This window comes from Hyla sarda, chromosome 2 (genome assembly GCF_029499605.1).
Source record: "Hyla sarda isolate aHylSar1 chromosome 2, aHylSar1.hap1, whole genome shotgun sequence".
Lineage (NCBI taxonomy): Eukaryota > Metazoa > Chordata > Amphibia > Anura > Hylidae > Hyla > Hyla sarda.
In genome coordinates, this window is record NC_079190.1 from 460,776,262 (window position 1) to 460,789,052 (window position 12,791).

The 12,791-nt window shown below is 46.9% G+C and overlaps 1 long non-coding RNA gene across 2 annotated transcripts in view; it reads right to left on the reverse strand.

Moving 5' to 3' along the window:
* Window positions 1-12,791, reverse strand: part of LOC130357067 (uncharacterized) — a 170,923-nt gene that overhangs the window by 156,965 nt on the left and 1,167 nt on the right. The window lies entirely within an intron of this gene.

Genomic DNA, 12,791 nt, shown 5'->3' on the forward strand with positions numbered 1-12,791 from the left:
TGTATCACACAGACTCTTCTGGTAGCAACTTTTCGCCCTGAAGAAGGGGCAGTTGAAGTTTAAAGGGGTTATCCAGGAAAAAACTTTTTTTTATATATCAACTGGCTCCAGAAAGTTAAACAGATTTGTAAATTACTTCTATTAAAAAATCTTAATCCTTCCAGTACTTATGAGCTTCTGAAGTTAAGGTTGTTCTTTTCTGTCTAAGTGATCTCTGATGACACGTGTCTCGGGAACCGCCCAGTTTAGAAGCAAATCCCCATAGCAAACCTCTTCTAAACTGGGCGATTCCCGAGACACGTGTCATCAGAGAGCACTTAGACAGAAAAGAACAACCTTAACTTCAGAAGCTCAAAAGTTCTGAAAGGATTAAGATTTTTTAATAGAAGTAATTTACAAATCTGTTTAACTTTCTGGAGCCAGTTGATATATAAAAAAAAGTTTTTTCCTGGATAACCCCTTTAACACGCCTAATCCTTCTTTCCCCTTACATCATCTGTTGGGGTGGGGGGTAGAGAATCAGGAAGCCCTCATACACATTACACAGTCGTCCGGTCTTGTTTAAGGGTACGTTCAGACGAGCGGATTTACAGTGTGTATTTCGCTGCAGATCCGCCGCTGAAGGACCTCTGTATGCTGCCTTTACATGTGCCTGCTCGGAGCGGCAATACGCCGCTACGAGCAGACAAACTACCATGTGCGAGTCACCGCGCGCATGCACAGTATACTCGCACATCGCGGCAGCTCTCGGCAAGCTCATAGAGCAGGGGGAGCAGCCGCGATGTGTGCGAGTACACCGCGCATGCGCAACGACTCGCACTTCGCTTCAGGGTGTCTGCACGTAGCGGCGTATGTAAAGGCAGCATGCAGAGGTCCTTCAGCGGCGGATCCGCAGCGTAAAATACGCTGTAAATCCGCTTGTCTGAACGTACCCTAAAGTGGCGCATCCACACAAATTTTCTGCAATTTGTACGGGGGCTGTTACGCCGAGCGCTCCGGGTCCCTGCTCCTCCCCGGAGCGCTCGCGGCGTTCCCCTCTCTGCAGCGCCCCGTCAGACCCGCTAACCGGGAGCGCTGCACTGACACTGCCGGTGGGGATGCGATTCGCATAGCGGGACGCGCCCGCTCGCGAATCGCATCCCAAGCTACTCACCTGTCCCGGTCCCCGGCTGTCACGTCCTGGTGCGCTCAGCTCCGCTCCTTAGGGCGTGCGCGCGCCAGCTCTCTAACATTTAAAGGGCCAGTGCACCAATGATTGGTGCCTGGCCCAAATCAGTCTAATTAGCTTCCACCTGCTCCACGTCCATATAACCTCACTTCCCCTTCCCTGCATTGCCGGATCTTGTTGCCCTTGTGCCTAGAGAAAGCATTTACTGTGTTTGCCATACCAGTGTTTCCAGACCTTTGCTATCACCATCGACTACGAACCTTGCCGCCTGCCCTGACCTTCTGCTACGTCTGACCTCGCCTCTGTCTAGTCCTTCTGTCCCACGCCTTCTCAGCAGTCAGCGAGGTTGAGCCGTTGCCGGTGGATACGACCTGGTTGCTACCGCCGCAGCAAGACCATCCCGCTTTGCGGCGGGCTCTGGTGAATACCAGTAGCAACCTAGAACCGGTCCACTGACACGGTCCACGCCAATCCCTCGCTGACACAGAGGATCCACATCCAGCCTGCCGAATCCTAACAGGGGCCTTTAGTCTTTGCCCTTGGTGAAGGAAAGCCGAAGGCTTTCCTTCACCAAGGGCAAAGACTAAGAGGGGCATTTACTAATCTTTTACTATGTAGTCTGGTTTTTACCCTGGTTTTTTCTACTTCATTTTTGACTATGTGCGACAAATTTACTAAATTGTTGCACGGCATTAATATATTTGGCACACATAGGCAAAAGTGGGAAATTTACTTCATGTAGTAGAAAAAATAGTCCATTCCTTTTTCCTGCTGTCTGAATAGGTTTGGCTGCTAGGTTTCCTTCTGGATCTTTTGTTTTCGAGTTTTTTTTTAGCTTTTTCACCACATCTAAATAATTCAATAACTACAGTGGTCCCTCAAGTTACAATATTAATTGGTTCCAGGAAAACCATTGTAAGTTGAAACCATTGTATGTTGAGACCATAACTCTATGGAAACGTGGTAATTGGTTCTAAAGGCACCAAAATGTCATCCAAAATAGGAAAAAGTGACAAAGAAAAATAAGTAGATAACTAATATAGATAAAGCAAATCCTTACATATAAAAGTAATAAAGATCTGCTGGGAGCTGTAATCACTGTCTATGTCAGTGTTTCCCAAGCAGGGAGCCTCCAGCTGTTGCAAAACTATAACTCCCAGCATGCCTGGACAGCCAAAGGCTGTCCGGGCATGCTGGGAGTTGTAGTTTTGCAAAAGATGGGGCCACCCTGCTTGGGAAACACTGGTCTATGTAGAGGACAGGAGCTTCTTCAGGGGTCCTGTACAGTACAGGCAATGTCCCAAACAAGTAATGGAGTCGCCCTCACCTGGTGTCCAAAAGAGCAGCTAACCCTGATACAGGTAAAGTGTACAGAACATGTAATACCAGACACCAGTCAGTGCATACACTTCAGTAATACAGGGGTTTTACCAGTGAATGCCCATTTTGATTGGTTGGTTCTTCCAGCCATTGACACGTTTTACAGATCTGGACTGTCTGTAGCATTGTATGTTGAGTCTGGTTTCAACTTACGATGGTCCAGAAAAGACCATTGTATGTTGAAACTATTGTATGTTGAGGCCATTGTAAGTTGAGGGATCACTGTAAATTGTAGTCATGGCTCAGAAGTGGTAAACGGCGTTTAGTGTGTGTGTGTGTGTGTGTTTATTACATTTTTTTAACACAGTTTTTTTCTCCCTAAATGTACTTACACTTTTTTTTTTTTTTGGTTACTCCTTCTACAGATCTGTGACTCCTTCGGATTCGGTGGACTACTTCGATGACCAGCGTTTTTCTTTGCTTGATGTTAATAAAATGGTTAACGAGGGCTTGTGGGGGAGTGTTTTTTGTAATAAATTTTTTTTTAAACCTGTTGTGTTTTATTTTTATTTTACTTTACTAGACAGGCTTAATAGTGGAAGCTGTCTTATAGACTGAGTCCATTACTAAGCCGGGCTTAGCGTTAGCCACAAAAACAGCTAGCGCTAACCCCCAATTATTACCCCGGTACCCAACACCACAGGGGTGCCGGGAAGAGCCGATACCAACAGGCCCGGAGCGTCAAAAATGGCGCTCCTGGGCCTAGGCGGTAACAGGCTGGCGTTATTTAGGTTGGGGAGGGCCAGTAACAATGGTCCTCGCCCACCCTGGTAACGTCAGGCTGTTACTGTTTGGTTGGTATTTGGTTGAGAATAAAAATAGGGGGACCCTATGCGTTTTTTAATATATTTAATTATTTATTTAAAAAAAAAAAAACGCATAGGGTCCCCCCTATTTTCATTTTCTGCCAAATACCAACCAAACAGTAACAGCCTGACGTTCCCAGGGTGGGCGAGGACCATTGTTACTGGCCCTCCCCAGCCTAAATAACGCCAGCCTGTTACCGCCTAGGCCCAGGAGCGCCATTTTTGACGCTCCAGGCCTGTTGGTACCGGCTCTTCCCAGCACCCCTGTGGCGTTGGGTACCGGGGTAATAATTGGGGGTTAGCGCTAGCTGTTTTTGTGGCTAACACTAAGCCCAGGTTAGTAATGGACTCTGTCTATAAGACAGCTTCCACTACTAAGCCTGTCTAGTAAAGTAAGAAAAAAACACAACAGGTTTTAAAAAATTTTTATTACAAAAAACACTCCCCCACAAGCCCTCGTTAACCATTTTATTAAAATCAAACAAAGAAAAACGCTGGTCATCGAAGTAGTCCACCGAATCCGAAGGAGTCCACAGGATACACGGATCTGAAATGAGAAGAAAACAAAAAAAATGGGTTAGTACATTTATTATCACCTGCTCACACATCTCCCGCCCCGCACGACTACAACTGCCAGCATGCCCTTACAGTAAGGACATGCTGGGAGTTATAGTTGTGTGGTGCAGGAGATGTGTGGGCAAGTGACAAGCTTGTCCCCTGCCCCCAGCTGCAGGACTACAACTCCCAGCATGCCCTTACAGTAAGGTGGGGCGGAGGCCGGGCACAGTGTTTCCCAACCTGGGACTTGTAGTTTTGCAACATCTGGAGGCACCCTGGTTGGGAAACACTATTTTAGGCCAGTGTTTCCCAACCAGGGTGCCTCCAGATGTTGCAAAACTACAAGCCCCAGCATGCCTGGACAGTCAAAGGCTGTCTAGGCATGCTGGGAGTTGTAGTTTTGCAACATCTGGAGGCAACCTGGCTGGGAAACACTGGCCTAAAACAGTGTTTCCCAACCAGGGTGCCTCCAGATGTTGCAAAACCACAAGCCCCAGCATGCCTGGACAGTCAAAGGCTGTCCAGGCATGCTGGGAGTTGTAGTCTTGCAACATCTGGAGGCACCCTGGTTGGGAAACACTGGCCTAAAACAGTGTTTCCCAACCAGGGTGCCTCCAGATGTTGCAAGACTACAACTCCCAGCATGCCTAGACAGCCTTTGGCTGTCCAGGCATGTTGGGAGTTGTAGTCTTGCAACATCTGGAGGCACCCTGGTTGGGAAACACTGTTTTAGGCCAGTGTTTCCCAACTGTTTTAGGCCAGTGTTTCCCAACCAGGGTGCCTCCAGCTGTTGCTAAACTACAACTCCCAGCATGCTCGGACAGCCAAAAACTGTCCAGGCATGCTGGGAGTTGTAGTCTTGCAACAACTGGAGGCACCCTGGTTGGGAAGCTTGCGCAACTTACCGGCTTCCGTCGGATCCAGCGCTGCACGACACTGCCGCGCGACACTGCCGCGCGACGATCTCCGACAGCGATCGTCGCTGGAGCCTCGGAAGGGTAAGTGAACTTCTTCGCCGGTCCCCTTCAGCTGTTTAGTTTTGCAACAGCTGGAGGACTACAGTTTACAGACCACAAACCAGTGGTCTGCAAACTGTGGCCCTCCAGCTGTTGCAAAACTACAACTCCCAGCATGCCTGGATAGCCAATGGCTGTCCAGGCATGCTGGGAGTTGTAGTCTTGCAACATCTGGAGGCACCCTGGTTGGGAAACACTGTTTTAGGCCAGTGTTTCCCAACAAGGGTGCCTCCAGCTGTTGCAAAACTACAACTCCCAGCATGCCCTGTCCGGGCATGCTGGGAGTTGTAGTTTTGCAACAGCTGGAGGCACCAAAGGGTGTCCAAGCATGCTGGGAGTTGTAGTCTTGCAACATTTGGAGGCACCCTGGTTGGGAAGCTTGCGCAACTTACCGGCTTGCGTAGGATCCAGCGCTGCACGACACTGCCGCGCGACAGTGCCGCGCGACGATCTCCGTCAGCGATCGTTGCTAGAGCCTCGGAAGGGTAAGTGAACTTCTTCGCCGGTCCCCTTCAGCTGTTTAGTTTTGCAACAGCTGGAGGACTACAGTTTACAGACCACACACCAGTGGTCTGCAAACTGTGGCCCTCCAGCTGTTGCAAAACTACAACACCCAGCATGCCCTGACAGCCAAAGCCTATGGCTCTCAGGGCAGGAGCCCGGGCTGACATTACAGTGCAGCCGCCCGGGCTCCTCATACGGCCTCCCCGCTACCCCCCTTGTCTCCCGCCCGGGCTCCTCATACGGCCTCCCCGCTGCCCCCCCCCCCCTTGTCTCCCGCCCGCGCCGCTTAGCTCCCGCTGCTACAAGACTACAACTCCCAGCGTGTCCTCTCTGTAAGAGCATGCTCGGACTTGTAGTCTTCCTACAGCAGACAGATGGGAGTTGTGTGGCGCTGGCAGGTGAGAGGGGTGGGATGTAAATCACTGTAGTGTCCCGGAGCGCAGTGAGGGTAGTGGGGAGGAAGTATGTCGGAGCCCGGGCGGCAGTAGCTTTTCCTGCTCCATGTTGGAGCTGGAGTAAATTTAGTCATTTTTTACGGCCGTTGCGACAGTTTATTGCGCAACTGCGACTGTCTCAGTTAATAAATTCCTGACCACTGCAAGTAAAAACTGAAAACTTGCGTAAATTAAGCGGGAATTTTTTTTTTGACTTTCTAGCTCTTGCTAGGGAAAGTCGCACAATTTATAGGGTAGGCGCAATTGCGACAATTTTGCGCCAAAAATAGTCAGAAAAAAATGACTAAACCCCTTAGTAAATGCCCCTAAAAATCTCTTTCATGTTTTAGGAAAGGATAATAAGTCGACTTGCTAGACGTATAAATTGGGGAGATTTATCAAAACCTGTGCAGAGGAAAAGTTGCCCAGTTGCCCATAGCAACCAATCAGATCGCTTCTTTCATTTTTAACAAGGCCTCTACAAAATGAAAGAAGCGATCTGATTGGTTGCTATGGGCAACTGAGCAACTGGGCAACTTTTCCTCTGCACGTGTTTTGATAAATCTCCCCCATTACCTTTAGGCTAGGTTCAGACTACGGAATCTCCGGGCAGAAAACTTCCGCCCGGAGATTCTGAGTTCCGCCTGCGCCGACTGAATAAGTCGGCGCTAGGACCGCGCGGACACTGCAGTCTCCCATAGACTGCAATGTGTTCCGTGAGGAATTCCGCCTGAAGAAAGAGCAACGCCTTTCTTCAGGCGGAAATTTCTAAGCGGATTTACTAAGCGGATTTTCCGCTTCACAAATTCCGAAGTGTGAATTTGTAAACGGAAAACCATTCACTACACTAGACATTTTAACAAGCGGAATTTTTTGACGGAAATTTTACGATTGAATTTCTGTCGGAAATTCCGTAGTCTGAACCTAGCCTTACCTGGACATGTCAAAGCTGTTTACTAAAAACATTACGGGAACAGTCAGTGTTTCCTGCACCCAAAGGACGACATGTGAAGTCGGAGTCTTTTATTCATAGGTATTTTCCCCTCAGATGATACAATGTAACATATTTTTCCTGGGAATCTCCGACCATTTGAACTGCAAACAAAGAAATGTATCCGTACCTCAATTACATATGTCTTATCCAATTACAGGATATCGCGGTGACAGACGGGAGGGAAGACTTCAGCTGTTCTCTAACAAGAGAGCTTTATTTCCCAACACAATCATCCGGCTGACTAAGGGGTTTGGCGTAACAAAGATTTGCTCTTAGCGCTAATCCATCGCGGCTCATCATTTTGTTAGCAGAAAAAAAAAAACATGACTACGCGATCTGTCACAAAACATGAACGTCCAACAGAGTTTGGATATTTACTGGTCAGGAAGGTTAGAAAGTTATGATCTACAATATAAACAGTGCAGTAAAGTGTTGGGGGGAGATTACGGAGTTACTATGTTCAGGACTTGCTGTTGTAGAGTATTAACCATTCATTGATTATTAACCAAAGGAAATTGGGAAGCAATTCAATTAAATTAGGCTATTTTCATATATTCAGGTTTTCAACCCCTTCCTTAGTCCCCAAATTTAGATTTTTGGCTTAAAGGGGTATTCCAGGAATATCAACTGGCTTTCATATCAACTGGCTCCAGAAAGTTAAACAGATTTGTAAATAAAAAAATCTAAATTCCAATAATTATCAGCTGCTGAAGTTGAGTCGTTCTTTTCTGTCTGGCAACAGTGCTCTCTGCTGACATCTCTGCTTGTCTCGGGAACTGCACAGAGTAGAAGAGGTTTGCTATGGGGATGTTCTTATACTCTGGACAGTTCCTGAGACAGGGGTCATCAGAGAGCACTTAGACAGAAAAGAACAACTCAACTTCAGCAGCTCATAAGTACTGAAAGGATTAAGATTTTATAATCGAAGTAATATACAAATCTATTAAACTTTCTGGAGCCAGTTGATATATATATATATAAATTTCCTGGAATACCCCTTTAAGCCTTCTTCCTTCTTACCTTTAAGAACCCATAACGTTTTGAAAGGGAAAGAGACAGCAGGTTCACTTGCACCAAACCCAATGCACAGGGTTACAGTGCAGGTGAACCGGATTACAATGAGGTATCACTTACCCAGATCTGTAGTCGATACCTGTTGTATTAACTGACATTGCTCATCTGAAAATGGAGTCGGGACCCAGCATACCCAGCTTCCATCCCCTCTGCCCTGATATGCCCGCCCCCCTCATGAATATTCATTGGACAGAGGGAATGGATGCTGGGTACGTTGGGCCACAAAAATATAGTCTAACTATAGCTGTTGATATGTGAACTACTACTGCAAAAGCAACAAAGACTTAAAGGGGTACTCCGCTGGAAAACATTTATTTATTTATTTTTTTTTAAATCAACTGATGCCAGAAAGTTAAATTCATTTGTAACTAAAGCTCCACTGTTCTAAATAGTTCCTGACACAGACAGAGGTGGCAGCAGAGAGCACTGTGCTCAGACTCTTTTTACTTTTTTTATTTAATTTTTTTACACATTACAGTAGAGGGCTTGCATAGATCAATATAATGTAATTGAATTACACTGACCTATGTTTTCGGTGCTTGATTGCTAAGGACTGCCTAAGGCAGCCTTAAGCAATCGCCGATGCACAGAGCATCGGGAAGGATAGGTAAGTCCCCGTTCTTATGCAGCAACTAGAGATGAGCGAACTTAAAGTAAATTAGATTCGTCACGAACTTCTCGGCTCGGCAGTTGATGACTTTTCCTGCATAAATTAGTTCAGCCTTCAGGTACTCCGGTGGGCTGGAAAAGGTGGATACAGTCCTAGGAGACTCTTTCCCAGCCCACCGGAGCACCTGAAGGCTGAACTAATTTACGCAGGATAAGTCATCAACTGCCGAGCCGAGAAGTTCGTGACGAATCGAATTTACTGTAAGTTCGCTCATCTCTAGCAGCAACCTATCTGCAGCCCGTGATTAAATCCATGCAAATGGGTCCGCTAGACCCAAGGAATTACCTACATTTAATGTTTAAATTCCGTGATCGCTATTGATCAGGGCATTTAACCATTTAAATGACTGACATCTGAGCCAGCTCCGATGTCTGTCATTACCGGCAGGTGTCAGCTGCTGATAGCAGCGGGGATCTGCCGGTTATGACACAGCCTCGACCAGCGGGCCCACGCCATATTCCCCTCATCCAACCAATGACGTACCGGTACATCAAGGGTCGGGAAGTGGTTAAAAATCTTCTTTAGGCGGCAATTTGCTGCCCCTGTGAAGGTGCCGCCTGGGTGCATTGGACCCAGGGGGACCCATTGTAGGGCTCTGGCCTTTCTGCTTTTATTCTCATCCAGGGAAGAATAGTTATTGGATATAGAAGGTGTATGGGCACCATCAGTAAGCAGAGCTGCCACATGGCTTTATGTTTACCATATTGCGCTCAGCCTAAGCAGCCCAGCGCCCGCACAGTCTGGGTAGCTTAATAGTTAAAGCTAGGGCATGGAGGTTAATCCACTTATGTGCCCAGACAGCAAATACTGAATGAACTTGTTTTTAAATTAAAACTGGAATTCAATAATGGATCCATTAGATTATTTATTCTCTATATTTCTGCCTTGGTTGCTATAAATCAGCATAGTTCTTCATTTTCTAGATCAGTGCAGCGCTCCAGATGATGCAAAACTACAAATGCCAGCATGCCCGGACAGCCAACGGCTGTCCGGGCATGCTGGCAGTTGTAGTTTTGCAACATCTGGGGTTCCACAGTATGAAGATCCCTGTTCTAGACCATTGTTCCGAATATTCAGGAATATGGGTGTCTTCTATTTTCACTTTCAGTTTCGCTTTAACATTTTTTCATTATGCACAGAAAGAGGCTGCCAACTGTGCCATGTGCATCAGAATGCATGTCCCTGGCAGTGGGCAAACCCTAGGCAACTGCATGAAGGGACAGAGATGATTTCTTGGCCATTGGCTTCCTGGGCATGCTGGGAGTTGTAGTTTTGCAACATCTGGAGGTCCGAAGTTCCGAGACCTCTGTTCTAGATCATGGTTCCGAACATGAAGGAACATGAGAGTCTCGCGTTCTTGACATGATGTCCATATCACATAAACCAGCATCAATTTGGAATCCCAGAATAAGACCCAGACCTTTTTTTTTTTTTGCGCAGTCCATTGCCGCTAACGAAAGCGAATGTGGCTGTATTTCCAGTCACAGTCTTTGGTCACAGTCTTATTCAGGGAGTGATGGTTTTTGGGTTGCATGCACCATTTTAGAAACGGGAGACCTTTTTTTTTTTTTTGTCCTATTCCTGAAACAATGGCCTTTAAATGGGTACTCCGGTGAAAAACTTTTAAAATCAACTGGTGCCAGAAAGTTAAACAGATTTGTAAATTACTTTTATTAGAAAATCTTAATCCTTCCTGTACTTATTAGCTGCTGAATACTACAGCAGAAATTCTTTTCTTTTTGAAACACAGAACTGTCTGCAGACATCACGAGCACAGTGCTCTCTGCTGACATCTCTGTCCATTTTAGGAACTGTCCAGAACAGCATATGTTTGCTATGGGGATTTCCTTTTACCCTGGACAGTTCCTAAAATGGACAGAGATGTCAGCAGAGAGCACTGTGCTCATGATGTCAGCAGACAGCTCTGTGTTTCAAAAAGAAAAGAATTTCCACTGTAGTATTCAGCAGCTAATAAGTACAGGAAGGATTAAGATTTTTTAATAGAAGTAATTTACAAATCTGTTTAACTTTCTGGCACCAGTTGATTTAAAAAAAAATTTTTTTTCACTGGAGTACCCCTTTAAAGGAGATGTCTCCTACTTAAAATTATAGAAAAACTAAAAAAGAATACGTTTTAGATCACGGGGGTGGGATTGGGAGGTCCGATAGCTGGGGCCCCTGTACGGATCTCCTGGATGGAGCCCGGCTCTCCCCGGGAGCGGCACATCACGACCCCTGCCCCCTCCATATATCTCTATGGGAGAGCCCGAAGATAGCCAAATAGCTCTCCCATAGAGATATATGGAGGGGGGTCCCAGCGATCGGATCCCCCAAGATCTAAAACCTATCCCCTATCCTGCAGATAAGGGATACGTTTTTCTGTAATTTTTTTCTTTAATATGACGGCCCAAGATGCTTTGAAGAAAACCCAGCTGTAGAGTAGTAGTAGTTGTTTCAGGGAATAAACAAATTTAATTTATTTTTGTAAATTCTAGTTTTAATCCATAAACAACTCAATTCTGTATCTGCTGTCTGGGCACATAAGTGGATTAACCCCGATGTGCGGAGAAATGTAATTATATGGTGTAATGCGTGGCGCTTGTTCCTTGCTGTATAAATTATAGTACAAAATAACAACCAGGAACAGGAAGCCCCGGGCAATGGAAATAGGAATTTCAAACAGCGAGTGTTTCGGTAAACTTTCCTGACAAATCACAGCTCGTGTTAATTCTCAGTACACCCACGGTGGGAGCCGGAGCAGGTAGCAGTTTACTCTAATGTGAAGCTGAAGTGTTATCGGTCTGCAGCTAAAAATAAAATGTAATGTAGGCGAAGACTCCGGAGATCACGTACTCCAAAGAGCCGGGTGCTCCAATCTGGTGCAAAAATGCAACTTCCACCATGCCTTGACATAAACAAGTGGTCAGCCAATGAGGAGGGCTCTGGTTTTGCAACAGTTGTAGAGGCCCAGGTTGGAGAATACTGCCACAGACCTATGCAAATACAAAAGCACAATCAATGGAACATGGACAAACATAGTCTGTATGATCCATTACTGGCAAGGGCTTCAAAACTGACGTAATCAAAATGACGTGTGAAAGTTCCATTAGGGCAGTGGTCTTGCAACTGTGGACCTTCAGGTGTTGCAAAACTACTACTCCGAACATGCACACTAGGGATCGACCAATTATCGGTTTGGTATTCACGATTTTGGACATTATCGGTATTGGCAATTACCTTTCCGTTATGCCGATAATACCCTGCCCAAAGGCCAGAGACCGCAGCCGCTGCCCCATTACCTCCCCCATCCCCGGTTTTATAATTACCTCTTCCCGGGGTCCGCGCTACTTTTGGCTCCTGCGGCTACCTGCGCTATTGCTGTGCACTGCGCAATGACAAGTGACGTCCTCAAGAAGTATCGCTGACCCCGGGAACAGGTAATTATAAAACCGGGGATGGGGGAGGCAATGGGGCAGCGGCAGTGGTGTTTGAACTCAGGAGGACCCCAGGACAGGCAGGGGGAGAGAAGCGGGTGGCAGCGGGCTCTGGCAAGAGGATAGGCGAGGAGAGGGGGGGGGGGGGGGGGGGAGACAGCGGCGGTGGTGGTTGGACTAGGGAGGACCCCAGGACAGGCAGGGGGAGAGAAGTGGGCGGCGGCGGCGGTCTCTGTCCCCGCAAAAGCCGCTGCAGTTCATTGATTTAAAGCGCCGATAACTTATATCAGAATATCGGTATAGATTATCGGCTATCAGCCTCAAAGTTCACAGATTATCGGTATCGGCCCTAAAAAAATCAATATTGGTCGATCCCTAATGCTGTAGGCAAGTGATTCCCCACTCAGGATGTTTCCAGCTGTTGCAAAACTATAACCCCCAGCATGCCCGCACAGCCTTTGGTACAGCCAAGTACAGTGTTATTGTGGTGGCCACGGGTGAGGTCCGCAGCCACCGCTACGCTGGGGTTAGCTGCTTGGTTCTTGGGGGTATTAACCCAGGGTCGGATGGTATAAACCCTTAATGTCACATGATGCCACTGCAGTCTTGGTATCTCCCGGGGTACTACAGGTCCGGGGAACTCCGTCTCCCCACAGGTTAGCAAGGAAAGAATTGACTCCACACTAGGTTGCAGTTTAACGGAGGCTTTACTAACTTGAAGATAGGTGGTACAATCTCCTCAGCGCTCAACCA